The sequence below is a fragment of the Manis pentadactyla genome, chromosome 19 (genome assembly GCF_030020395.1).
Source record: "Manis pentadactyla isolate mManPen7 chromosome 19, mManPen7.hap1, whole genome shotgun sequence".
Classification (NCBI taxonomy): Eukaryota; Metazoa; Chordata; class Mammalia; order Pholidota; family Manidae; genus Manis; species Manis pentadactyla.
The window spans coordinates 12,598,437-12,608,342 of record NC_080037.1 but is presented as its reverse complement, the minus strand read 5'-3'; the positions used below and the strand labels follow the sequence as shown (position 1 = coordinate 12,608,342).

At 36.6% G+C, this 9,906-nt stretch overlaps 1 pseudogene; it reads left to right on the top strand.

Annotated features, from left to right (window-relative positions):
* The first annotated feature begins 97 nt into the window (after positions 1–97).
* Positions 98–6,835, top strand: LOC118930869 (protein ARV1-like; annotated as a pseudogene).
* Positions 6,836–9,906: the final 3,071 nt, after the last annotated feature.

Genomic DNA, 9,906 nt, shown 5'->3' with positions numbered 1-9,906 from the left:
CGTAGCTGTCCGCGGCTTGACCCCGGAAGTGACCCGGAAGTGACCGTGGACCGCTGCCTTCTAGTTGAATTGGCCTCGAATTTACGTCCTAATCTGTCGCCGTCGGAAAATGGGAGATTTTAAGCGCAAGTGGAGATTGGGGCGAGGGGAGGGCGGCAGGATGAGGTGAGCAGTAAAAAAGCAGAATGTCACTTTACCCTAGTAATTCACTTAAACGGTGACCTAAAGGTTTTGTTGGCTCACAGGCTCATTGGGGGGGCCTTGGAGATGGGGCGTGTGGTCCTCACAGGATAAACCTGTATAGCCTTTTAATTGCCTCCATGAAATCTTTTTTTCTCTCTTCAAAGCTTAAAGTGATTCGTGTCTACCTGCCCAAAATTTGAGCAAGAATATCTTTGTCTCCTCTCAGCAGGTGTGGTTCTGTGGACTTGTTTGGGGTCACTTCTCATGAGGAACATTGAGAAAGCATATGAAATAGGAGTCGAAAATAAGATGGTTAAATGTGAGATCAGGGAAAGTTGAGGAGTTCTAGAGAAGATGACCGTGGGAAAGCAGAGACCCATGGGAATACGATATGTATCTCTGAAATTTGGAGGTTTGATCTGTGAAAGAAGGATCAGACTTTTTACATAGCATCAGAGAACCGAACTAGGACTAAGGAGTGACAGTTAAAGGGATACAGCTTTAAATTTACTACAAGAATGTTGTTCAGAACTAAAACTGCACAAATTATGGCAGAAGCTCCCTCAGGGATCTCTTAAATTTCTCCTAATCCGAAAGTAATCCATTTAAGCAGAATTAGAGTGTGGTAGAGTTGATGAGAGGGCCTAGAATTTGTACAGAAATTCCTTTAAAATGCTACAAATACTTGATTCTATGTTTTCCTCAAACACTATGCAGTAACTATGAGCTTCTAAGAAAAGTTCCTTCTGCCCCTTGTGTCGTATGTAAATCCTTGGCCTCACTCAAGCCTATTCTCTAATTGCACAGGAAGGATGACTTAAATGATGATGTAATCCAGGAAGGCACACAATAGAATCACACAAACTTCTAGTCTGGAGGCTTGGTCTGGCTGCATTTCCCTTGCCATGAGGTATAATTTCACCCAAAAAAACCCAGTACTGAATTTATGTGGCTAGAAATTCATGCTTTCATAAGGATGGGGAAGAAATGTCTGATTTACCCTAATGTTCTCAGATAACTCTAGGTAATAATAGATAAAAGAAAGTAAAGAACTAGTAGCTTTATAAATGCTACCTACCTTTCCCCTTTCCCGGAGTACAATTCTAGGAGAAAATGTGTTGGGTGAGGAGAGTAAAAAAAATGACTGTATTATATCTCATCAGATAGCATAAACAAGATAAAAAAGGAAACAGCATGACAAAAACACAAATATAAAATAATGCATGCAGTTTTCTAGACACCAATCTAGAAGTAAATATATCCTAAGGAACAGAAAGATGTTATAATTACATTGTGCTAAAGAACAACTTAATATGATAATGACTACATTTTTTTAATGTAAACTGTTATTTAGAGAATACTGTTTTCTGAAACCCTTCAATTATCCCCTTGAGCCCTTTATTTTTTTTCCCCTTAAATCTAATAAAGAACAGTCCTCAGGCAGTCAAAAAATTGGAGAGATAGCATTATAAAATAGTCTGTACTATACCACAGCTACTAAAGTGAGCAAGATAAGAAAGAAATGTGACAAAAATGAAAGCATAAAAACAAAAACAGCTCACATAATAATATAGAGAAAAATATTATCCAGCTATAAATTCCCTAAAGTACGTGGACTAGGATCCCACCCAGGCTCAGGCTTGAGAAAAAAACTATATCCTCAAAGGCACAGCTTCCTTTTTTTGCCCATTCGGTTCCCTGAGCCACTATGTAAAGAAGTCCAGGAAAGCCTACTGGAGAGAAGCCACACGAAGAGTCCTTGAAGGATGAAACACCACGTGGAGAGAGGCCACATGGAGCCAGCCATCAGCATCTTGATTCCATACATATGAGGAAGGCTATTTCAGACCTTTCCACCCACATCAGTCATTTGCCGAATGCAATTGCACGAGCTCCCCCGACAACACATGGAACAGAGGTGAGCTGCATTCCTTGAGCCATGTGCAAATTCCTGATTCATAACATTATGAGCAATAAAATGGTTGTTGTTTTAAGCCACTAGATTTTAGATTTGAAGTAGTTTGTTACACAGATATTGTGGTTTGAAACACTGATATTCATAATCTGCGTCTTCCATCTTCTTCCTCAGTCTTGTTAGAGATTACCGGTTTATTTATGGTGTGGTCAGAAAACAAACTCCATGAGATGTCAAAAATTTTTGAGACTTATTTTGTTGTCCAAAATATGGTTTATTTTTGGAAATGTTCCATGGGCACTAGAAAAGAATGGATGTTCTGCAACTGTTGAGCATTGTGTTCTAGTTTGAAGTAGTTGATAGCTTTCTTCGGTCTTTTATATAATTATTTTGACTTTTCATACAGCGCCACTATTTATTACTGAGATGGGGTGTTAAAATTGCAAACTATATTTGTGTATTTGCCTTTTTTACCCTTTGGTTTGTCAGCTTTTCCTTCACATATTTTGAAGCTTTGTCATTGAGCACATAAACACTCATGGTTCTTAAGCCTTCCTGATCAAATAACCATTTCACCAAATGCTGATGCTCTTTATCCTGAAGTGAAGTTCATCTGATACTAATACAGTCTCTGCAGCTTTCATAGCATACTGTTTGCATGGTATGTCTTTTTCCATTTTTCTCATTAGAAACTGTTTTTATTTTATGTGTTTCCCTTGTAGACAACAATTAGTTGGATCTTCATATTTTAAATCCGATCTGGTAATCTCTACCTATTTTAGCATGTTCTATCCATTTATCCATTTATGTCAATTGTAATAATTGATAGTATTGAATTCAAGTCTGTCATTTTGATATTTGTTTCCAGTTGGTCCCGTTAGTTTTGTGTTCCTTTGTGCTTCACTTTCTGCCATTTTCTGGATGAGTCAAGTATTGTCTTGAATTCCTCTGTTGCTTTTAGCTTTATTTTTGTTGTAGCAGTGTTCCTAGGAATTGTGACAAGCCTTCTTAAATGATCAGTCTACTTAGAGTTAAAATTGCAGTTCTTTGCATAAGATAAAGGAGCCTTGCCACACAGTTTAGTTCCTTTTGTCACCACCCCAAGTCATCTTATATATTACATCTACATTCATTATTACTCATTATTATTTTTGCTTTACACAATTGTATGTATTTTAAAGAAAAAAAGTATATATTGCCTTTTATATTCACCTATGTTTTACCATATCCAGTGCTTTCATTCCTTCCAGCAGATTATCTTCAAAAGTAGTTGCCAGAAATTCTTCCCATCCCCTTGCATATTGCTTCTCTCATTAAGAGGTAGAGTCTGTTTCCCCACCCCTTGAATATGGGTGGCTCTTTTGACTTGCTTTGATGAACAAAATATGGCAGCAATGCTACCATGCCATTCTGGACATGGCCTTAAGAAGCCTTCCATTTTCTACTTTTATTATTTAGGAATCTAGCCAGCAAGTAAATAAGTTTGGGCTAGATTACCGAATAACAAAAACTGTTTAGCAAGGGAGAGGCCCCTCCCATCCATTTCAGCCACCACATCTGAGCCACCAAGACAAGTAAATGAAGCTACTTTGGAAGTTTCAGCCCCAGCCAACTCCCCAGCAGAATGCAGCTGCATGGTGACCTCGGCCAGCAACGCCCAGATTTGAAGAACCACCCAACTCAGCCCAGCCACGGCCCAGAACAGGGAGAAACAATAAATGGTTATCACTTTAAACCACTCAATGTATTATACAGTAAAGGATAGACCGTTTCCATTAGATGTGCCATGAGTCAGTCCTCCTGAAGAATTTCTTTTCGCATTCTTATTGTACAGTCCTGTTGGTATTGGATTGTCCCAGGTTTCGTTTTTCTGAAAATGTCCATTTTGCCTTCAGTTTTGCAGGATACTTTGTTCTGAATTTAGAATTCTGGATTGGCAGTTTTTGTCTTCCACTATCTTTCTATCTTTTGCTTCTGAGGAGAGGTCAGCTGTCATTTTTATCAATTTGCCCATGTAATGCATCTCTTTTCTCTGGCTGCCTTCTAGACTTTTCCTTCCCCATTTGGTTATTTGCAGTTTGATTATAATGTACCTATGTGGTTTTCTTGGTGAATATCCAACTTGGTATTCACTGAATTTCCTAGATCTGTAAGTTTCTTTTTCACTAAATTTGGGGTGTTTTCAGCCATTATTACCACAAATAAATTTTTGCATGTAATTACCCATCTGGGACTCCAATTACATGTTTGTAAGATACACTTATATTTATTCAATTACAACTGTTATCCTAATTACTCTACATATTGCATCTCAACCTGTATTCCCATAAGCTTTAACTGAGAAACATGTTCTTTTGTTAGGAATAAAGAAAAAAACCTCGCAATATCCTTTCCATATAATTCAAAAAAATGTATCCACGATTTGACAAAATATTAACACAAAGAAAAACAGTACAATTCATTCAGATCTACATTTAAAATGAGACAGTGCAGGAAGGAAATAAATGTGGAAATGTAGAAATAGAACAATATAAGACCTTTCTTGGAGGAAGGAGAAAACAAATTCAAAAATGTGAGACATCATTAAAGTCCTATTAGCTTTAATAACAAAAAAAAACAAACAAACTAAAGCAAAGTCACCTGGATCTACAGAGGCTTTTTTTTTTTTGTAGGTTGGTGGTATAATATTTTCCTTTTAGCTGATAAGAGAAATTACAGAATATAGAATATTAACAACTGCAGATGCTTTGTTAACTGATGAAATTTTAACAAAAGTCTCAAGTCGTTCAACTCAATTATTGGGAGGGTGGTACCATTCCTACCAAGGGAGTTTGGAAGTGCAAAGACTTTATTTTGTTAACCATGACTAAGGATGTTACTGAACTTGTGTGGCCAGGGCCAGGGTTGTTGCATATCCCTCAGCTGGTAGGAATGTCCCACCCAGAATGTGCCAGTGGAGCTCTAGAGAGAAATACTTTCTTAAACAAGTAACATGCTCTGGTCCCTTCCTTAATTTCAACTGTGTTTTCCTACTATTTAACCTCAAGCATTAAGGGCTTTCATGCAGTCACATTGTTTTAGTACCCATTTAAATGTCATTCTCAGTTTCTCAAATGTTTCTTAATAATAGTAAATGTGTTTAAGATAATTATGAAAAATACATAATAAAAGCTTAACTAGTATATCAGCTTAATGATGACTGCAGCTTATACTTTTTAATAAAGACTCAGGCCAGGAGAACCTGTGTGGAGGAATCCGTTACCTGTCCCTGGACCACATTGGATACATGGGAAACCCTGCATGCTTTGTTCGCTCTGTGAAGCATCCCTGAAATGGTGGCAGCTTCAAGATGCAAACCAGAACGCTGATCTCGACGTCAGATATGCCAGTGAGTGGGATTTCTGTAGAATGTTTGCAGTTACTTCTCCAGAACAAACTGCCCTTTTTTATTAGCATTTCTACCTTCCTATGGATAGGATGACTCATGACAGTGAAAAATAAAAACCCAACTGCATTTTGCTGCTGAAAGCATTATCATCTAGCCGCGGAAAGCTCTTGCTGATTCCAGCTGTCATTTGGGAATATGAACGCACGCCTCTGTACCTCAGACTCATTAAAATATTTATCTTTACATCAGATTTTCAGACAATTAGAGTGACCGTAAATATCAACTGAAAGCTCCCCTGTAGGGCCATCGTGAATGGCTTACTGCTGGGCAGCACCGTGGGCTACTTCCAAAGGATGGACGGATATTGAAAGTGATCGTGCCGTCTACAAATCTCAAGACTTAGGAGTTTTTTTCTTCACTCTCTGTGGCATGACCAGCTACATCCAAAAAAGAGAAGACGTAAAAGATAAACCAAGCGGCTCATTTCTGTTGAGCAAAATGAAGCAAAGATCTTGGACCTACTTCCTGATAAAGCAATGGTTACGGTACTGAAAAGCCCCCAACCCTACCACCCCTCACCCCTGTCACATAAGACACACCTAAACTCCATATAGAGACAGAAGCAAATACAAGGAATGTTGCAATAGGAATTGATGTATGTAACAGGTCAAGACTTATACATTACAGACAACTTCAGGTAGGCATTTGAATTGAAAGAGGAACATAGATTCATGATGCACAGGTAATAAAATCTGTTTTACTCCTTTGATGTATTTATATCTTTTTAATCTAAATGTTACTGGTTTTAGATAATATGTTTAAAATAATATTTGTGTTCTTGCAATAGAAACATTTTTCTCAATGAAGTCAAAATAAAAGAAAATCGAAATAAAATGAGAAAAAAAGACTTCAAATTCATCTGAAATGGCAGTGAAATTTCTCAAGATATCACAACAAAAATCTCAACCTTTGATAGCAAACAAAAAATTGGGAGTTTTGAGACAACCGCCATCATTCTCTCTCCCTCTGCAGAAATTCCAAGTGAGCATGGCCAAAAGTATTTTGAATATTTTAATTTTAAGCTTTACTTGTTTTTAAAATAAGTGTATAATGTACAAATATATATAAATACACTGTATGGATCTTACATTAATTCTTAAGCCCTGCTTTCCAGAGCTGTGCTGTCTTTAAATGTGCCTAGTCTGAATTGAAATATACTGTAAGTGTAAAATACACACCAGATTTCACAGGAAATGAAGACTGTAAACTGTCTCATTAATAATTTTTATATTGATTACAAGTTGAAGCAGTCATATTTTGGATTTATGGTATGAAATAAACTGTATTATTAAAATTAATTACATCTGTTTTGTTTTACCTTTCTAATGTGACTTGTAGAAATTTTAAATTACATTGTAGCTGGCATTTTATTGCTCTTGGACAGCATTGTCCTAGAGATTCAGTGAGAAACAAGGGAAATATCATTAGGTTTAGGTTCCCTATAGAATCATTCTTGTTTGATGTCACTCATTCATCCTCGTATGTATTCCATACCATTTCATATCCCATGTAGACTTAAATAGGAACAAGCTTTCCTTTCATACTTGCGGGGACATCTTCCTCTTTCTGTATTCGTTTTGCTCAGTGTCCACTCTTGAATAGTCTTCATAATGGTATATATGTTCCTGTCCCTCATTTTACACTATTTGTATTAGTAAAGACTAAAGATTCAGGAGGTTTGCTTTGTTTTGATGTGTGATCTGTAACAGGGCTGCTAAGATTATGTTACCCTCAGGAACATATTTTCTCTCTCTCAGTTCTTAGTGTCTCCCTTTGACCTGCCAAGCACCGCTTGGGAGGACGTTACCTGCCATGCTGACTTTTAGCTTTCAGGATGGTTTCTATCTAAAAATGTCTCCTATGTGACGAAGTCATTGATTTGCTGAGACTCTTATTGCATCATCAACTATCTCTGTTGACTAAGAGCCACATATATTGCTGGTTAATTATTTAAACAACACAAATGGGTAGCCTTGTATTATCTAATTTGTTTCTTAAAGGAACACTATGAAGTTTTAACATTAGCTCCAGTTTTATAGATGAGGAATCTAAGACTCAGAAAAATTGATGACTTCCTATGGCCACACAATTAGATTTCTGATGCTTAGTTTGGTGCTTTTGACAGCATTCCCTGGCTCTGCTATTGTCCTGGTAAGGAAGTAATTCATATCTGAAAAGTGTAAATGGATAAAGCCAAAGAATCTACACTGTGGACATTGAGTTGTACAGGCCACACCCTGGAATTTGTTCTGCATTTGTTTCAAAGCACAAATATTTGACTTCTGTGAAAATAGTGCCAAGGTAAATTAGGCAAAACCAGAAACAGGAACTTATATATAAGCCTATATATTAGTGGCAATTTCAGATGTTTGAGTTTCTCTCTTTGTTATAATAGAAATTGGGAAAATATTTGTCAGTACTAGACAAATAGTCCATGTTGATAGAAACTTTGCCTTGTATATGACTCACTCACAGTAGAACATATTCCTGACATGACTTTTTCATTGCAGGGAAGGATTTAACTGGCCATGCCCAACACAAAACTACATTCTCCTTGGCTTTCAGAAGAGGATATTTGTTTAAATTCTACTTCAGTTCTTCCCTTTACTCAAAGTCTGAAAGCTTTCTGTTTTTTACTTTATTAAGTCTAAATCCATGTGCTTGATTTTCAACTGCTATCATGATCTGACCTACAATAGCCACCCAAATATGTTTTCCACTACCATACAGTGGATCATTTCACTCTAGTAAGATTAGGTTTCTTTGCTATCCTTCTGCTCTATTCTCTCACGTTTTCTCCACTTGCCCTTTCCTTGCCTTTTAGAATGTAAATCCTACCTACTCACCAAGACCTAACTCAAATCCCAGCACCATCATTTACTTTCCTCCTTTATTTAACTCTTCAGTGCTTAGAATTTGTATCAAAGTTCATTTTAGCATTTATTGTCTTGCAGGGTTCTTTGGCCTCCCACCACCCAACATTCTTAGTAAAAGAAGTAATTGGTATTAGCAAGAGAAATTTGTTTATATTTTAGGAGTTACCACTCTGAAAAATATAATCCAGTGTCATCCTCCACATTGGTGAGTAGAGCCAAGATTGGTGATTTGGGGGCATGGATATAAAAGGTGGACCCATCTTCTAGACACTGGACATCAGAGATGACACTGGACACAAAAGAAGCCAGAAATCTGGGAAGAGAGAAGAAAGGAAGAAGATCTCAGGATGCCCGGTAGGAAATGACACTGTGCAGGCAGCAAAAAAATGGTGTTTGTTGTTTTACTGTCTTACTATATTAGAACCAATCAGAGGGTTTTTATTTTTAAAGACCTTTACTAGGATTTACCTGGTTTATAAGTCTTCAGTTAACTTTGAGGATAACCATATCTCATCTCTTTCCTTCTAGTATTACAAATTACTTTTCCCCCATATAGTTTTTTTGGACAACTCTATTGAGGTATAAATTATATTTAAATATTTAAGTCGTATAGTTTTCTGAGTTCTGGAGCAAGCATACACACCTGAATCCATCACTACAATCAGGACAAAGAACACATCCATCACCCTCAAGTTTCTTTGTGTCTACCTCTTGCCTCCCTGCCCTGTCACCAAAAACACTGTCATTATAGATTAGTCTGAATTTTCTAGAATTTTATATAAATGGAATTATATGTATTTTTCAATGAAGCCAATATGAACATTTGTGAATGAGTCTCAGTGTGGATATACACTTCTTTTATTCCTCTTGAGTAAATACCTAGGAGTGGAAAGACTGGGTTCACATGGCAGGTGTGTTTTAATTTTTAAAGAAACTCCCAAACTGTTTTCCAAAGTGGTTATACCATTTTAAATTATAACCAGTAGTGTTATGAAAAATCCAGTTTCCCTCATCCTTGTCAACACTTTTGATTAGTCTTTTTAATTTTAGCCATTCTAGTAGATATGCAATAATATCTCATTGTGGTTTGATTTGCATTTCCCTAATGACTAATGACATTGAGTATCCTTTCATATACATATTTGCCGTATGTGTTATCTTCTTTGATGAAGTATCTGTTCAAGCCTTTGGCCCACTTTTTTCAAATTGAGTTATTTGTCTTCTTATTAGTAAGCTATAATAGTTATTTATATATTCTAGATACAATTCCTTTGCTGGATATATGTTTTACAGATATTTTCTCCCCATTTATAGCTTACCTTTCCATCTTCATAACAGTGAATGTGGAAGTGTGAGCAAAAGTTTTTATTTTGATGAAGGCCAATTTATTGATTTATTTCTTTTAGCATTATAGTTTTTGTGTGTATTTAAAAATCTTTGCCAAACCCAAAGCACAAATATTTTCTCACATATGGGCTTCCAGA